General features: G+C 37.2%; 1 protein-coding gene and 1 long non-coding RNA gene across 3 annotated transcripts in view; one reads left to right on the top strand and one right to left on the bottom strand.

The window, feature by feature from the left end:
* The window catches only part of LOC117233882, a 125,330-nt gene that overhangs the window by 97,666 nt on the left and 9,084 nt on the right, over positions 1-18,580 (top strand). The gene's annotated exons all lie outside the window — the stretch shown is intronic.
* LOC117233887 lies at positions 1,678-5,364 on the bottom strand. The gene is made up of 3 exons (XR_004493436.1): positions 4,833-5,364; positions 2,829-3,952; positions 1,678-2,698 (listed from the first exon to the last, which is right to left on the bottom strand). It is a non-coding gene; the product is annotated as an uncharacterized LOC117233887 (long non-coding RNA).

Here is an 18,580-nt window from a genome sequence, read left to right as displayed (position 1 = left end):
GGCTTGTACTTAGGCGGTCGCGCGCGCTCGATAAGAAAAATATCAAGTTACATTAAACAGCCATAAATTACTCCCGATCAGTCAGCTACGACTTATCATCATCGATTACAGGTGGATGGATAATATAGGTTGGCCCTGATCGATATAATTAATAATTTCTCACGGATCATAGGGGTGTCTCGAAGCCCTATAATTTATCAAGAAAGAAAATCGCCAGCCCTATAGCGTTGAGATTTTAATTAACATCTTCCAGTATTAAATCATGTCGCGGCTGATACACAATGTGTATCGAAATATCGGTCAAAACGGATTTACGGAACGCATAGACACAGATTGTCCATTTCGTTAATGGAATATGTTGATTCGGGACGAGGGCGCCACCTGTGTATCGATAATGTCGATATTTCGAAAACTGTTGTTCTCTAAACGCGGTTTCATTTTATTACCATATGATCGAACTGTTGTAAGTTAACATTGCCGACGGAACCTGCCACGACGACAAATATGATCTCGAACTCGCGATCGTATAGACGCGAATCGTTGGAAAATTGGAAGGTTGGAAGTTAAATCCGATTTACAGTGATGCGTACTATGAGGGATATCTTTGATTTAATGGCAACCATAAATTAAACTTAGCTTAATTTAAATTCTCGTGATTAAAGGTAACTTAAAACCTCTATTATTTGCCTTCAACACGCTTGTATGTATAGGGTGTTCTATAAAGGTTTTCTTAGGAAAGATATAATTCGTAGCGTCAGTTATGTGGAATAACAGAAAATGTTTCAAGTAGATATTATTAAATTTGGCAACATCTATCTAAGTAAAGCGAATTGAATACAGCGCTTCGTTTCGAAAAATAACAAAAACTTGTAGTAGTAGTAGTACCAAAAGAATATTCGTACACCTCATAATTCATTTTCTCATTTCATTAAACTGGAAAAAATGTTAAATTAATATTTCCCTTGGTTTCTGAGAGAACAGTTCGCATGGCCCACCCTGTATATAATGTATACGTATCGAAAACTTTATGCTAAATTATGGCGAAACGTGGCAAAGGGGGAAGCACGTGGTGAGAATTTCGTACTGCTCGACGTTGCGTTCTCGAGAATGTCTCGCAGCGTAATTTTATAATAGCTGAGGGGGGAAACAGCGAAGAGAGAGTCCCGTTTCTGGCCCGTCTGTGCCTTGTCTCCGACAGGTTTCTGACCCGAACCTGATCCGAAGTTGGCCCGAACTTGGCTAGTCTCTATCCTTAACCCAAGTTCGCATCCAACAAGCCTCGACTTACCTTTTGCCGTACACGTCTTCTCGGTCAGTTAACTCAATTACCCGGTACCCACCGTAACGAAATATTCCTTGAAAATAATATCCCTTTCATCCGAAGTGATCCGTGATCGTATTACTATCATATACGTTGCCAGTGCTAGGTTATTGTTTCGCCAATTTCTAAATTCTTAGTTCGTGAAGAAATACATCTTTATACGTGTCTCAAAAGTGTCACGACTCGAAATACTTCAATTCTGTGTTAGAGTAACGGAGGATTACAAAAATAATATTTGATCGTTGCTTCGTAGAATCCATATTTTTTTGCCAATATCGTGTATTTATTGCAAATCATTTTTGTAAGCTTCCGAATAGTTTTTCGTTTTCCTGGAAACCCTGTTTGAATTGCCACTTTTAAAATGCGCGTGCAACATAAAATAGTGTTAATTGAAAATGTGGACGAATAGCAAATATTTGTGGCGCTCACGCAGTGAATCATTTATCGGAAACAACGTTCCCAAAGGTAAATGTTTCCACAATTATTTATTCCTTAATATTAGCGCGAATCGTAAATAGTTCTAGCCAAGTCTGTCTGTTTGCTTGTAATCGAAACGCATTTTTATATCGACCGAATGGTACATTTAAATGCGCGTCAGATCCGTTGAAAATATATATTTTCAAGTATACGTTTGAACCGCTGAAACAGCGCGGACAAAAGAAGCTTAAGTGATTTTCGTCTGGGTAAATCGCGCGAGTGCGCTACTTGTCTTGTAAATGCTGCATAAAGCTGTAAGGAGATGGATTCTGAAGTAACGCGTTTTTGAGCTTTAGACGCGATGGTAACGCCAACGCGTTATGCAACGGCCCTCGTATTATGTATAGGCCTGATTCTCGTTCAACTTTCGTCTAACTCCCTGAGCAGCTGGTAAATCGAGGCGGGAACGCATATAATGCCTCGCGAAAAGAGCTATTCGTTCGTCGGTCTACGTATATATCCTTCCCCTCCGTAAAAATGCGAACGACGGTTTAATAAAACTTGTCGGTGGCCACTGAAAAAGTTAAGTAAAATGCAATGGATTTTTTTTATACCCGGTAAAGCTTGCATGTATCGACTCGTATGTTGCTCACACCACGTTTCGCGGTTTTACAAACTAACGGCCAAACCTACGCCGCGCCATGAGAGTTTTAATGCTACGTGTAGTGCAGCCCGAATTGGCGTGCTTCAGTCACCGGAGTAATTACGCATGTGTGCATGAGAATCGTGACAGCGTTGGTGACATTGTACGACGAACGCTTCGGAACGTAATGATGCTTTTCCACTGGACGAGCGAGACCATGAGAGAATATAGGTTAGTGGAAGCATATTCCTAACCTACTTCAGTTGTACATCTTCCTGTATCTTGGTTATGCAGATATCCCATGGAGATTATTCTACCTGAAATTATAAATCATTAGATAATGTTCGCGTACGGACTGTTTTATCGATTCAATTATTAATCAGTATTATTATGTTCATGATGCATCGAGAGGTTTAAAACGAGAACATACTTTGGTTACACAATCACCTTTTGATAATGGTTCTGTGAACAATGAATGTAACATCGGTAAACATTCTCAGTTCAAACGCAATTTCCAGTCAAGATTCAGCGAAAGCCAACGCTGGTGAGACATTCACTCATGATGCCCACACCAGCGAGCATAAATGATTGCGAGCAAATGTTTGCACTTGCAATTGCTTATCCAATAGAGAGGCACCGTCGGCGACGATTCGAATGAAACGATCCGCAAATGGTTTGCCGTTCCCTCCGTAGGGATTGTAGAGGTCTCTCGTAAAATGTGCCACAAATGAAATGGTCCCCGCCCATTTTTACAAAGATTTATGACTCGGTCGATAATCATTTGCAGGAATGCTCGTGCAAAGAGAAATGCCATTAGATTATATTTCTTCGGAATGTCAGATTTTATCCTTCGAATAATTGAAAGATCCATTTTAATGCAAGAAAAGCGTGTGTAAACAGCATTCACAGGTACACAAGAACCTGTTTCACGGTTAATATTAAATTTGTCTTGTTGGTGTAATTATTAAAAGCTACTGTTACGCACAGCGACTGTGTATACTTTATTGGCGCGTGCTACGCGCTGAAACCGGTTAAACCGTATCAGCTTTCCGGCCATCAATGAAATATGCCAACCTGCTAGTTAAATGTGGGTCATTACACGAATAATGGTTCTTTTGTTTTTCTCCGATATAAGCAAAATGAGAATATGGTTCGTTTACATACGAAGAAAATGGAAATTTTCTTCTTGAATTTCTATCGTTCTATCGTCAGGCAGATCGTTAATAATCCATGTTAAACAATCATTCGTTTTACGGATAGCGGGTTCTCTCCCGAGTTGAGAGAATCGAATTTCGAAATCCTCAGTATCCAGCAACTTTGACCGATAAAACTTTCCGAACTAAACTCACGTAGCGCGCAACTGTACCGCCATACCCTTTTATCGTTTCCTCTCTTACTACGTGTACCGGAAACGTAGGAACCGGTCGTATCAACTTCTCCGAGTAAACTACGAAAAAATTTCTGGATTCCTAAATTTCTCGTAAAGACCGGAAATTCATTCGACACGTTAACCTTTTCACAGAGGATGGAAATTATGTTTCCCGTCAATTAACGTTACTCGTACAGGCAATCTGAAAACATATTTCCAATCGTAAAATACGCTGTCATATATACACTATCGTAGAAAATACGATTAAATTTTATTAAATATTAATTTAGCAAAATATATCTAATATGACTGACGGAAATGACATTTCCTACTATGACACTTACTGCTCCTAGTTCTATACACTGTTCAGTTCTATATACACTAAAAATCATATATACACTATCGTAGAAAATACGATTAAATTTTATTAAATATTAATTTGGCGAAATATCTCGAATATGACCGACGGAAATGACATTTCCTACTATGACACTTACTGCTCCTAGTTCTATACACTGTTCAGTTCTATATACACTAAAAATCATATATACACTATCGTAGAAAATACGATTAAATTTTATTAAATATTAATTTGGCGAAATATCTCGAATATGACCGACGGAAATGACATTTCCCACTATGACACTTACTGCTCCTAGTTCTATACACTGTTCAGTTCTATATACACTAAAAATCATATATACACTATCGTAGAAAATACGATTAAATTTTATTAAATATTAATTTGGCGAAATATATCTAATATGACTGACGGAAATGACATTTCCCACTATGACACTTACTGCTCCTAGTTCTATACACTGTCCAGTTCTATATACACTAAAAATCATATATACACTATCGTAGAAAATACGATTAAATTTTATTAAATATTAATTTGGCGAAATATATCTAATATGACCGACGGAAATGACATTTCCTACTGTGACACTTACTGCTCCTAGTTCTAAGTAATAGTATAAGAAAAGATAAACTGATTTAATTAAAATAAATATATGTCGCATTTAATACACTTTGTATCGAAACTGGTGCCCTTTCAGAAAAATTTAAGATATGCTTACGAAAGTTAGGTTAAGACCTCATTAGTCGAGGGAAGACTGGTCAACTGTAAGCCAAACTATAAAGATATTGTCCGGTTCGAAAGTTCAAAGCTGGGTCGTTCGATCGGTGTCGCGATCAATTTTTTCGTCGGCCTATAAATAAACGAGGTAATCTGGCGTGACCCTGTTAAAAGGCTCCTTGTGCGTAACGAGGCGCTTTTACGTCAACTTCTCCAATCAGTGTCGCATTTTCGTGTCGATGGGAAGAGGATTACGACATAGTGATCCTATGTCTTCTTGGACACGTACGGTAACATATACGGCCGGATAAACCGTTGTAGTAGACTCCACAATATAACATAGTTCTAAATTAAAGTATTTATACCGATACCGGTTGATGCAATAACTTCCCTGACTGTACATAGTGTATTGTACCTTTTTCATTCGCTGGAAAGAGGTTAAGTTACTTACATATATGTTCTTCAAACTCGACTGCAATTTTGGACTCGCAGATGCAACTGAACATTTGGATGTTGTCAATTTGTTCACTAGACCATAGAAGTATATGAACTCGAATGATTGATTGATCGATGTTGTCAATTTGTTCACTAGAGCATAGAAGTATATGAACTCAAATGATGTAGTGTGTGAAATGATAGGTTAGAATTAGAATGTGAAATCAGTAAATGTAATACTTACTATTATACATACAGTGACTGCTCACCTTTCTGCTAATGAATATTCCTATCTATTTTTATCTGCTGGAAATATCTTCAATGGAGAGGAACTTATACATGGTACAGTGATACATATGTATGTATTTCTTTCATTTCAGTTGCCCAGAGTCTGTCTCTCCACATTCAATTGTTTTTATATAGAGTATCGATTTCAGAACGCCGAGTATATCTCGGGTTGGGTGTCAGGTATCATTGTTTCACTCCCCTCTATCCATTTCTACCCATTTCACACCAAGATAGAATAAAATTCTTGATATAGACTCTCTTATTAATAGCCAGGCTTGGTTGAATCTTGCTGCCAATTAGAAAGGCACTGAAGTACTTATTGTATCTTATTAGGAAATATTCGACTGTGTGTATTAGTACAATAAATTGTTAGCACTCCTTTAAATTTAATACCGTATATTTCTCAGAGTTGCTCGCATCTTGTTGCCAATTAGGAAGACATTAAAACACATATTTATGTATCTTCTTAAAGAATATTCGATTGCGTGTGTTGTTATGATGGTAAATTGTTAAGATTCTTCCAAATATGAGTGGACATACAAATACTTTTAACGAAAGATTTCTATCTCATCAATTTCATATTCGGATTCTCTGTGTGATCAAATAAGTGTCGACTAGTGTCGAGGTGTCCTAAACTAGCCTATATTATCAAAACTATTCCTTTGGTCAATAAGCTACCACAAGCAACTATGCGGTGATTAAATAACGGTCATTATCGACCACCGTCTCCAAAATTGTTCCTGTCAACGACCTTAACTACCATGAACGTATTTGAGGAGAGGGAGAGCGTCTCTTTCAGTTCCAGCTATTTCTGTACAATGTCCATCTCGAATCAGCGGTGGAAAATAACCTATCATCCAACGGACTTCCCTTCGGCAATAACTTCCTGGGGTACACTCTATCGTGATGAAATTGGAACTTAGAAAAATTTCTACATTCGGGGAAACAATCCTACTGTGAGAGAAATCTCACATAAGTGAAATTGCTTGTGCAATTCTGCAATAAAAAGACACAAAGATATCAAGGAAGGATTACAATGGTAACAAAAGTAGCACACTGCGATCAAATATGAGATACCGACAGCAAGGAAAAAAACCGAAAGGGAAACTGTAAGACTTAAAAAGATGCAGTGAGAAGAAACCAACGATTGCAGCAATAAAGAAACAAAGTGTGACAGTAAGTGTAATGTTAATCTGCCCTCAAACGAAAATATTTAAATCTCCAAGATATCTTGAGATTTGAAGAAACTTCAGTATTAAAGTATAAAGTTACCAATGACAAAATGTAATAAGATGTACATAAATTATGCACGACCGCCAGTCTCTAATAGATTTCAAGATATAGTGAAATCTTCGAATTAAAGAACCAAGTAGTGGTGCCGATTGATGAGGCTTGCGTAATGATACGTCTCATGTAATAAAGATAGGATAATAAAATTCCACTTGTCACGTACAATCAATGACGACAGGCTTCCTGTTCCCTGAGTATTCGGTGAAATCATTACACAGATTAAAATATTACCTCTGCCTCAGCTTCGTTTGCTTCTTCTTCTCCCATCTTTTCTTTTCACAGGATCTATGTTTATCAAATTCCTAATACTTTCAGACAAATTGAAATCATGAACGACAAACGTAACAATCACGTAAGAGAAAAGTAACAATTTTCCTTTGAACGTTCGCTTCTCAATTAACTCTGATCGCAATGGTTTAGCAACGAAAAAAGGAACGTCTGTAGCATCTGGACCGATTTACAGAAACGAAGGTAAAAGAACAACGAGTGTTGATAGGGAAGAACGAGTGATAGAGGAAGCGAGTGAGCCGGACGAAAAGAGAGAAAGGATGCTTTGTTTTCCGCGGCGCGATTACGATGATTCTTGCGGCGCGGTGCTTTAAAATCATTTCGCGAAAGTTTACAAAGGAGAGTTTAAATTGAAGTGAGTTTAATTTTATTACTCAGACGAGCTTCGTGCCATTGTGTATCGCGCGTCCGTTGCGGCGCCTTTGTTTTTCAAAAGAAGCGATGCCTTTTGCCATAGTATCCCCCACCTCCTCCTTCATCTCCTCCCGCCTCAGTTCCCTTCCTCTTCCTTTGCTAAAGGGAAATAATTCGTTGCGAAAGTAAATGTACCGTGAATTCATTAGAGCGCAGTTGCAATGGCGCAGTTAATTATTTCCAGGTGTAATTAATTATCTCCACCTGGTGTATCACTCGACGGAAAAACGAAATTATCAACGTATTTCTGATATTGTCACTCGTTCTGGCCCGACATAACTACCGCTACTTAACTATCTTTTAATTGGCTGAAAGAATGCATACGTTCCTGATTTAAACAGCATAAGCGATAGGTTATGTGAAGCGCAAGTAAAACAAGAACGCACTGCGAACTTTAGGTTAGTTCATATGTCATCTTCTATATTGCAAAATATTTTGTTATGAACGAGGAAGTTATTAACGAGAACATTTTTTACAATTGTAACAAATGAATAAAGGATTCTCGTTATAACTTCCGATATATTGTTTAACGATAATTCGTACGATAATAAGAGTCGTTATTTCGATATATCATGTGTAATTTATAAATTGATTTCATATTTCCACATATAGAAGATTTTCGTTCATAGTAATTGTGCAATCTAACGATTCTTCCCAATTTTGAATATGTATTTCACTCCCGTCCTTTTTTACGAAATAAGAAGAAATTGTTAAAACAGTAGAATGTTAGAAACTAGAATGCTAGAAACTAGAATCAAACAATCAAAATTGGGAAAATTCAGTAAACTGCAATTAATTATTTAACACATTTTCTAGTTAAAACTGCGTCCGGTATTTTCTTCTCTTCGGCTTTTTTCTCCTTTTCTTTTTAATATTGTATCGATCGTTGACGGGTAGATTTGTGTCGGTCAACCGCACAAAATTTTTTTAGAATGCAGTTTTCACACTTCGATAGATAGAAGCTGCACTCCACCCCTGTCTTGTTTAATTAATAGAGAACGTAGTAGATGGCTCTAAGCTACGTCAAATCTCGTTCGATATAACCCTATCGATCGCGGTCAAAGTGCTAAGCGCTATTCCTAACCTAATTCGTCTAATGTCACGGACATAGAGGGCCGTTAAGGTGCCACACTTTTTCCGCGCAGCGTCTCTCTCGATTTCTCCAGTTTTTCCTGCCGGTGTGCTTTTTTCCAACGCTATCCACACGCAAAACTGGGCGTGGCACCAGATAGCATAAAGTTCTACAAAGGTTCGTGCGCGGACCACGCCGACGTTATCTTTCTGTTCTTTCGTAGTTAACCGCTTTAGATCGGTAGCAGCGCGGAACACGTTTCGTCTACTGTGAAATTGTATCACGTAATTACTACGACAAACGTTTCGGACAATTTGTTTGTACCCGTGTCTGAGATAATTGGAGCGTTAGCGCTCAAGTATTATCTCATGACAGTTCGCCGGGTAAATCAAAGTAATAAATGCGGCGTTTTCATCCGCGTTAATTTACGAGTGGCACTCGCAGGCTAGTGATATTTTCAATTTGCAGGTTTGTAGAGATGATTTGTGTACTAGATGCAACTTACGTCACGATGATTAAATAACCCCTAAAAATTTCAATTAAATTTGACATTTAAATCAAACCTCATTGCTACTAACCTTGCTGCGTTCATCCAGACATTTTTAACTCAATTATATCTTTATAATATTAAAAATATGTCAAATTTGAGCAGAACATCAGCAATTGTTATTGCTATGAATGATTTCTAGCTTTTGTTTTGTTATATATCATTTTAAATGTTTTAAAACATCATAAATGCTTTTTGTTTGGTAAAACGGAAGCGAGATTGAAAATTCGCAAAAAGATCGCAGCAAAATTAAAGTAAAGATGAAATGGTAAAACATTTTTATTTTGACGTATGTTACACTTGGATGAAAATAATAGAGGAGATTTGAAATGCGTGGCTTGCAATTTCTGCGATGTACGCAATATTCATGGAATAAAAAGTACGTATTTCGAATGCCAGGTGATCGTTTGCAGACTCACTGTACAAACAACTGCGCGAACTGCAAACAAGTTCGTAGACCGCGAAAACACGAAGCAAGCTAGTATTTCGGATTTATTTTCGTACAAGCAATGATAACAAACTGATGAAATTCATCGAACGTAGTTACATTTTTCGCGATGTTTTCTTGAAAATTTTCTCCGTTCTCTCGGTCGTCTTGAAATAAGATGAAAGAAATTTACATAATAATTTAAAAAAATACTGGCAAAAGTAAGCAGCGGAAAGTCGGAGAATGATTTTACTTTCCGAGTTGTAACGTCGCTGGCCGGTGAAAAATTAGAGATCAACGTCTGATAAAACAAGACGTCAAACGAATTTCCACGTAATTTTATATTTCCCCGCGAAAGTAATCCGCCGTTCGATCCACCTGAGCTACCTCCATTAAGTTTTCTTCTCACATTAATTCACATCTGAATTTATCCCCGCTGCAACGCCGTGTCCGCGTTAAGCGGCCAAGAGTGGGGGAGAAAACGCTGGGGGAAAAAATACCTAGAGCGGTTCGACCTAATTATCCGAGGTAAGATAATAGAGTGACTTCCATTACGAAGGAAATTTTGTCTGGTAGCATCTGGAAGGAAAAATTTTTATTATGCCCCAGGGATAATCTTCCATGGGTAGCACGAGTCCCGGTATGCATTGCAAATACAACGGAGAACGAAGGAGATGGCATAGTTAAAAAACGGACGTTAACCGTGCAGAAAGAGAGAGAGAGAGAGAGAGAGAGAGAGAAGAACGTTAACTGTAGATAAAATAAGAGAGAGATGAAGCCAGCAACGACGAAGATGGAAATAAGTCGAGATGAAATGATAACGAAAATGAAAACGGTTACGTCTTCATGAATATCCGTAGTTGCGGAAGTTTATGTTAGAGAAAGCGAAATTGCCAATTAGCAGGATTCGTGTTTGTTTCGCGAAATGGCAATCTGTCGTTTCTAGGGAATTTCAATCTGAAACACGACACTATGGTATTACGGTAGAGGCGCGGAGTTCGGAAGCTGTTTACCACTCGAGTTTCACCAACTCTTGTCCTATCGTTGATACGCGTACGTTTCTTTCTCCTCCCTGTTTGTTTTTTCACAATAATTTCGGAAATATAATATTTTCCATCTGCACGGTTTTGTTTGCCAGAGGACACTTCTGTACATTTCCGTAAGCGTGGGAAAAAGTTTTTTAATCTTGAATTCAAAGAGTATAGTCCCTTAGTTAATCAGTCCGGCTTCACGTTCTTCTTTTTCTCTTCTTTATTTTCATTCTTTTTTTCTTTTTTTTTTTTTTTTTTGAAAAACCGGACGAGACTTCTAAATAGATGGTAATCTGTGCGAGGAAGTCGAGAAGTGAACAGGGATAAAGAAGAAGTTCGTAGCCCAATTGGAAGTTTTTAGGAGACTGTATTACTAAGTTGTTCTGCGTTATCATGGAACAGAAAGAAATTTCTACCACAATAGAAATCTATATACACAACTTTTAATGGTAAGCTCTTTTTTATCAACCATGAGCGCCACCAAGATTTTATAACTAACAACCTCTAGCATAACTTTATAGTTGAAAAGGGGAGATAAAAGAAGAGGACACATAAATCAAAACGAAATAATGTATAGAAAGAATAAATGTATAGAAAGAACAGTCCTGAAGAATTTCTTTACAAACACTCGGTTTAACATTAATGGCGCATTCTCGAAAAGCACTTACTTTATGTATGTATATATGTATATATCGGCATATATCTCGCGCTTGCATTCTTTCAAACAAAAATTCCCAAGGCGCTCGTGTTGCACGGGTATAAAGCAACGATCGCGTGTAAACGCTTCGATCTCACGAGAGAACAACCTGTTACGACTAACAAAGTAGAATTGGAAAATTTCTCGCCCACCAGCCGGATCTCGACTGAGAACCGTCTGCCTGCTCGTCTTTGTCCGCCCTACGGACGAGGAACAAGAGGACTCTCGCTCCCTCGCGCGATAATGCTTCCCGGGAGACAAGCTCGTAAAGGCAGATAATTGCACGTGAAAGTGAACGCTGCTAATCCCCGCGGTGCATTGACTGTGTATATGTATGTGTGCGCCCCGCGCGCGCTCGTTGCGTTGCAAAGCTGAATTCCTCGCGTGACTCGACTACTTGGCCTGCTCGTCCCGATTCTGACCAGCTGGTCGGTGCCAGCGTGTAGCACGTGCATTATATATATAGAAGACGAGCGTCATCGTGTGCGTTTGGGTCTGGCACGACTCGCAATCACTGTGCAAAAAGCGCCGGCTATTGGAAGAAAGCACAGTTATCACGATAATTGCGAGTAACGACATTACCGACTAGTTGCTGTCTACGGTCGTTTCTGCTTAGGTGTCACAAAGAACATACAACACTGATTTCCTAACTGGTCATAGGACCAGCTTTTTGTGTGGTCAGTTATTAAGAGAAGTATATTTTTAGGAAATTCATAGCTTCTTTCTTCTTCATTGGGTGGTTGGACGTACAATTACTTGATACATTTGGCTACAATAATTAATTACTGACAGAGTAATAGTCGTAAACCAGTTAATATGGTGCTACCATACTTAAGACAGAAAGGGTCTGGTATAATCCCCATATTTTGGAACACGAATAATATACGACAAGATAAGGCAGGCAAAATTTGTTTAAGTGTTATCATTCTCTCTGGCTCGAATCCATTCCACGGTATCTATTGTGTCCGTCGTGCCAAAATGCGTTCCTTCCACGCCATTATTTTTGACGATATCGGCCGTTTTTAACGGGAATCCATCTTCTCGTGCATCTGCTACCACCGGTTCGCGTGTGGTCGTTTCTCTCTCTCCCTCTCTCTCTCTCTCTCTCTCTCTCGCTCTCGCTCGCTCGCTCTTTTTTTTATTGGAACTTCTCATGTATTTTCGTGGAACCGAACTGTCGGGGTAGTTTTTCATGCGAACTGAAATTAGTCTTCCTATGAGAAATTGAGGTTTTATCGACGATCGACCCAAGAGTATCTTGCGAACCTCCGTGGATAAGCAATTGTGCGTTCGTACGGTTTAAACGATCTACGTGTCTGCATTTTTACGAGGATGTGTAAAGCGTGCTTTTGTTCCACAGCAATTCCAAAGGACGTTCTTCCAGGATGCGGTTTTCATCGCCGTTTTTATTCGAGAAACATGCGCGACACACTAAACAGCCGGTTTGCACGGTGTAAAAGCTGTCATATATGGCTACGCGAATTAGACGGTTTGTTACATTTCCGGGTGGTTTTTCTTTGCTCGAACGAATATCTATTCCATGACACACTAAATTCAGTGTATTCAATTCAGTATATAAAATTCGAACAGACTTAATCTCTACTATTAATTAATCTTTAAAAAATGTTACTCTTTTCCATTGTTCCTGTTATTAATATAATAAAATATATATATAATTGTTGTACCTTACAGTGAAGAATACATTTCAGCGGCATACATAACCTAAAAAAGCAAAATTCAATAATGTAAATTCACCAAAAAAGAAATGTTCGATTCAAACAATGTTAATTCTTGCATATTTAATTACGAAATTATTTCGAGACGTTAATCATATCATATTTCTCCAAACAAGAAATGTGATTACACCATCTTCTTGATGGTTCAACCATAGATCCAATTATTAACCGTACGTTGTTATCACATACATATATCGACTTTTTATTGATCGAGGATAAAACCCGATCTCTCGAAAGCGTTCGTTCTATAAAATTCTGTGTTCGCATCGACAAGCCTCGGTTATGCTATGTGAACTGATCAACACAGGTTCAGAACAATGAGAAACACAGACCGATAGAGGGTGAGAGAAACGTAGATGCGCAAACTAACGAACGCCGCGTGTACTTGCCAAACGAAACCAACTAGCCGCTAAATCACAGCCGGTAAGTCGTGTTACCGTTCCAAGCGAAACGCCGATTTTCAAAGGGCGACGTGTATTTTTTTTTCATACTTCAAAAAAATAAATCGACGTTTCAATATGAACGACTGTTCTCGGACGATTTTTTGTAGTCAAAAAGCATTAAATCGCGTATATATATGTCGGGTTGGCGTTAGTCTTAGGGGCGCGTTGCGTATCCTCATTAGGACAAGCGTCATCGTAGTTGTTCAATGGAGATTATATTTACAATTATATGTACAAATACTGATTTAACAGGGTTTAACAATTAATCGTGGTAATTAGACGCTCTTAATGTAAAGACAATGTTCTTAGGTTCAATAACGAATCCACGGTCAACGGGAAAACTCTTTGTACAATTGAATATGTTTTGAAACACAAAGTGCCGTTAGCTGTGACGCACGGTATCTTTCTGACTGACAGACAAAACGATGCGTGTAAACTCTCCAAGGTGATCACAAGAATAAAAGACTGATACGATCGCATTTGTCAATTGCATATTGACCGGGGATATCAACAAAATTCCAGGCGCCGTTACTAGGCTGACCTGCGTAGAGCCGTCATTGCTCCTGCCCGGGGCTTGTTGGTAATACAGCATGTATCCCTCAATATTGGTACTTTTACTGTTAAGTAAAAACGTTCATCCCGTGACCGTGGCTACGTTCGGCGACCAACTGTATCACCTCGAACCCAAGCCCACTATCACAAATCTCGGGCAAACATAATCAGATCGTATCACAACAACTACCTCTAAGTTCTATTATTTAAGTACAGCTATAATAAATAGTTTAGATCAAAGTATTGGGGATCTTCCGAAAATTCCAAAAGAAAGGCCCACTGTCCCTACATCTCCGACATATATATATTTTTGAAGCTGTTTTCCATGTACATGAATCTTTCGACTTTAATTTACGAATGAAATTTGTAAAAGACCAAATGAATTAACGTAACAATGCCGCATAAACAAGAGAGACGGTTAAATGTAGATTTTAGCTTCTACGAGAAAGTTTTGCTGGTTTTCCCCTACGTTTTCGTTTCCAAATAAAGGAATGAGGAAAGCCGAAGCTTCGATTAATTCATTTAATTCTACTTTTGACCGTAGTAAATTTTAATTAAGTTTTTCACGCCTCGACGAATTCCCAGTCTATGCGGACGAATTTCGAGGTTTTCGTTTTATTTTGGTTTAAGTCACGAACAATCATGGAGAGTAATTGTAAAAGTTGAACAAATCGCATACTATACCGAAACTGACGCCAAGCAATTCTTTCCCGTAGTAAGTAATGGCATCGGTTCTGTATGAGTCACGTGATTAAGAACGTAGCGCGGAGCGCCATTTGGTATATCGCTGCTTTACGCTAATTGTAAGACTGTTTCGCGAAACAAAATTCCATCGAATTCCGATATCCGACTACTCTCGAACCATGTTTCAAATCGAGACCTCGAGATTTCAGGATACATATCTTGCGAAATATAACTTCCAGTCGTAACTCACCTATAATACTAAGCCAGAATTAAATTATTTTAATCTTATTAATAATACAATAATGCAACATTACGCTTAATAATTATAATGATTAATAATGTAACTGTTCCCGATTTTAAAAAGATTACAAATTACAAATTTGATGTCTTTTTGGTGGAATGATATTTTCGTTTATTCAAACATATTTAAATAAATTTAATGAAATCTAACTCGAATCTGATTCAAATGTAACTGAATCTAACCTAACCTCTTTGATAAATTCTTTCTTTTAACGATTGTTGAGAATTGTGGATCTTAATTGCCGAAATAAAAGTAAAGGAACGTTAAGATTACACTTAGAATTTATATTAAAACAGTTTTAGATTTATTTAATAAATGATTTGCAGGATCTTCGTCGATATACATTTGCACGCGTCTCAGCACTCTCTTTGCCTCGCCATCTATACCACATCACTAACGGAACAGTTGCATTCATCTGTTTTTCGAGACGCTGTGCACACACATACTTCCATACACTCATATTCACATACGTGTGTCACTACTACGCGGCTAATCTAGTCTAGCACACAAAATTATACATATCTCAATAATGACAAAATAAAGCTTCAAAAGAAAAGTCAAAGTTCGAGTCAAATAGTCAAAACCAAGAAAAGTAACTAAATAGCGTAATTACATTTAATAATTAATCAATATATTTTTTACTGAGTATTAGTATCAAATTAAACTTTTTCTTCCGAAATATATATACAAATCGTATTTGTAAGTACAGCATCATTGATAGATATATAATTTCTGATCAGCCGCATGTACAATCTCTCATGAAATATATAATCTTCATGTATCTGTTGCATGAGTCGAAACAGAATACACATTGTTTAAACCTATGTGTGAACTCTAAAAGTTTTGTGTTGAAAGCTCTTCGTAAATAGCTGAAAAGACAAATCCTGTATGATCCAATCGCAAAATCGGATCATCGTGTGCCATTATATGAAAAAGTTGGGACGCAACACGAAGCCCTCCGGTCCATTGGGATATACGCGTTGAGATATATATTTTGTTATTTCTACAAATATTTATCATGTGTGCTCGCGCAGGATCGCACGTATACGTTTGTATGGAACAAAGACATAAATACCAGAATAGATAGGGGCAGATTTCCGGAAGTAATTGTGCTTCGTATGAATCGAGAATGTTCGGTGATTTCGCGTATTTTTGCCGAATCTTTCAATTGGGGGGGCAAACAAAAGTTCCTCGTAAATAATACGAACAATTGTGAGAGCAGTTTCATTTGGAAGCGTTTTAGCGCGAAAATTTGGAAAACTTATAATCGTATATTCGTGTTATAAAAATTTAATCGATAAGAATTTTTCTTAAAATAAGGAAGATAATTTATCGTCGAATTCAGTATATGCAATTAATTGTATGAATAGTTCTTGTACGATTGCGCAATTTCTACTTGAATTAGTATAATGCAATTTTGAAATTGTTAACGTTCAAATGAAATTAATTTCACACAGTATTATAATATATATATTTTCGAGTTATATTTTATAGCTAAAGTTGATGTGGTTGACAGAGTTCGCTAAACAACGTCATATTTGTTGGACGTAAATTAGTACATATTTGATGGAATGAAATTTCATCGAGATTTACTTTATCGACAGAGATCTTTGAGCTCCATTGTTTAATACGATAATGATTTTATGTGCTTACATGTGAGCGAGTGTAATCCACGCAACACGTTAATCATCGATTACCAGCTTAAATCCTGCATTATGCACTGTTTTGTACATCCCTGGAATTTTCCTCGTTCGGGTCGTATCATCCTGTATTGCAAATGGAAACATTTGGGGAAATGAAAATTGTATTAAATTGTATTCTATTGTGTTAGATGCACCGCGTGGCTGGTGACCCGCTGTAATTGAAGGGGCTACTACAATAAGGAAGCAGCTCCATTTTTTAGTAATTTCAGTAAATCAACATTGCGCTAAATACGTACATTTTTTAATTTCTTTTAAACTCTACCAATATAATCATGAAAATGTTGTGTGCAACACACATATTACATATACTTACAACAAAGATTTTTTCAAGTATTCGGATATATTTCTGAACCACTGTATATATTTCTTGCTCTTCTAACGAATACAGTTTTAGGTTACCACTTTGTTGTTGCAAACTTTTCAGTTGGTAAATGATCGTGTTAGAAAATTGAGTCACTCGCGTATGCTCTTTTAGCCGGTCGACCAATTTCCTGTAACATGCATCCCCTGTGTAGCCTGAGTCGTCTACGTTCGAACGGCTTCCGTCTAGCTGATATATCCGAAATTTAATACCAGCCGACCCGGCTCATACGGCTCAGTTGATGATCGATTGTTAACGTAAAATTAAGTTTTTTAAATCAGGTCTCACTATTGTGCCATTGACGAGGCTCTAAGTGGAACTTCACCGTCTTTTCCTTCTTACTTCGTATTGGCTTACGTGCCTTATCTGTGTTCCTTATATTCTATGAAAGTGCTATTTCACTGGGACCTACATTTACCGACGTCCTATTGAAAACTCGCTTCCAATCTTTAATTTCTGTGCTCTATGACCCGTTTATTCGTTTATTCTTACGATGTCTCCTCTTTGTCGCGGCAGGTTCTTTATTCTGCCGGTTAATGACACGAAGAACAGAAGTATGGGCGAATATATGCCAGAAAATGTTACACTAAGGTCCTCTTACATAACTGAAATAATATTAATGAAATTTTACAAGTTATAAGATATACGTTCATCAGAATTAATAATAAGTTTTCTTACATAACAAGTTTAGTAACGAAATAAGCAAATAATAAAATAACTAATTATAATTAAAGTAAACATCTTAACTCTCCCAAATTGTAAAAATTGTATAAATAGATGTCTATAACTTACGAAATTGCAAATGATCTTAATTTGTAATTTGTCAATTCACTAATATTATTAGTTATAAAGTTAATAGAACGTAATGGAATATTATTAGAGGTTACATAGGGATTACTATAAGCGAAACTTCAAAAACAGATTGCTTTTTACATTAACTCTTCGGGGTTAAAAACAAGCGTTGTAGTTAATCATAATATGTATGGCAAACTACGTGTCTCTGACGGTTACTAACATAATTTGTTAGCATAACCTATATTACATATCTTCATCTGATGCTGGATTTTATTACAGCAGAATATGTTACGTGAAATCTGGAAATACCGAAAAATAAATTGTAAATAAAATCTAGTCATATATTATTTTAGCTCGATCAGTTCCCAGTAAATTTATGCAGCACTTAGTTTTAGCATCATATAAAATAATCACGTGATAGACATTGAAATATACATATTTCCTGCCCGTATATTTAAACAGTTACCTTTCCAATCGGTGGGTTGTTTTGAATATTATCGCGTTTTCTTTGATTTATCTTGAACAAACATAATTCTATTGAAATTCAATCTCCTTTTTACAATAAGCACAAAGTAAGGAGCTCCAAATGCCATTTATGGATCATGAGAGATATAATAAGGTCATTTAAAAATCATAGTTCAAAATTAGATAAATTCTCTCAGCATAAAATCTTTCTATGGCCATT

The sequence above is a fragment of the Bombus vosnesenskii genome, unplaced genomic scaffold, assembly GCF_011952255.1.
Source record: "Bombus vosnesenskii isolate JDL3184/JDL3185 unplaced genomic scaffold, Bvos_JDL3184-5_v1.1 scf7180000013299, whole genome shotgun sequence".
In the NCBI taxonomy this organism is placed as follows: Eukaryota; Metazoa; Arthropoda; class Insecta; order Hymenoptera; family Apidae; genus Bombus; species Bombus vosnesenskii.
Note: the sequence above shows the minus strand (reverse complement) of the source record. Positions and strands in the feature narration are given on the sequence as shown.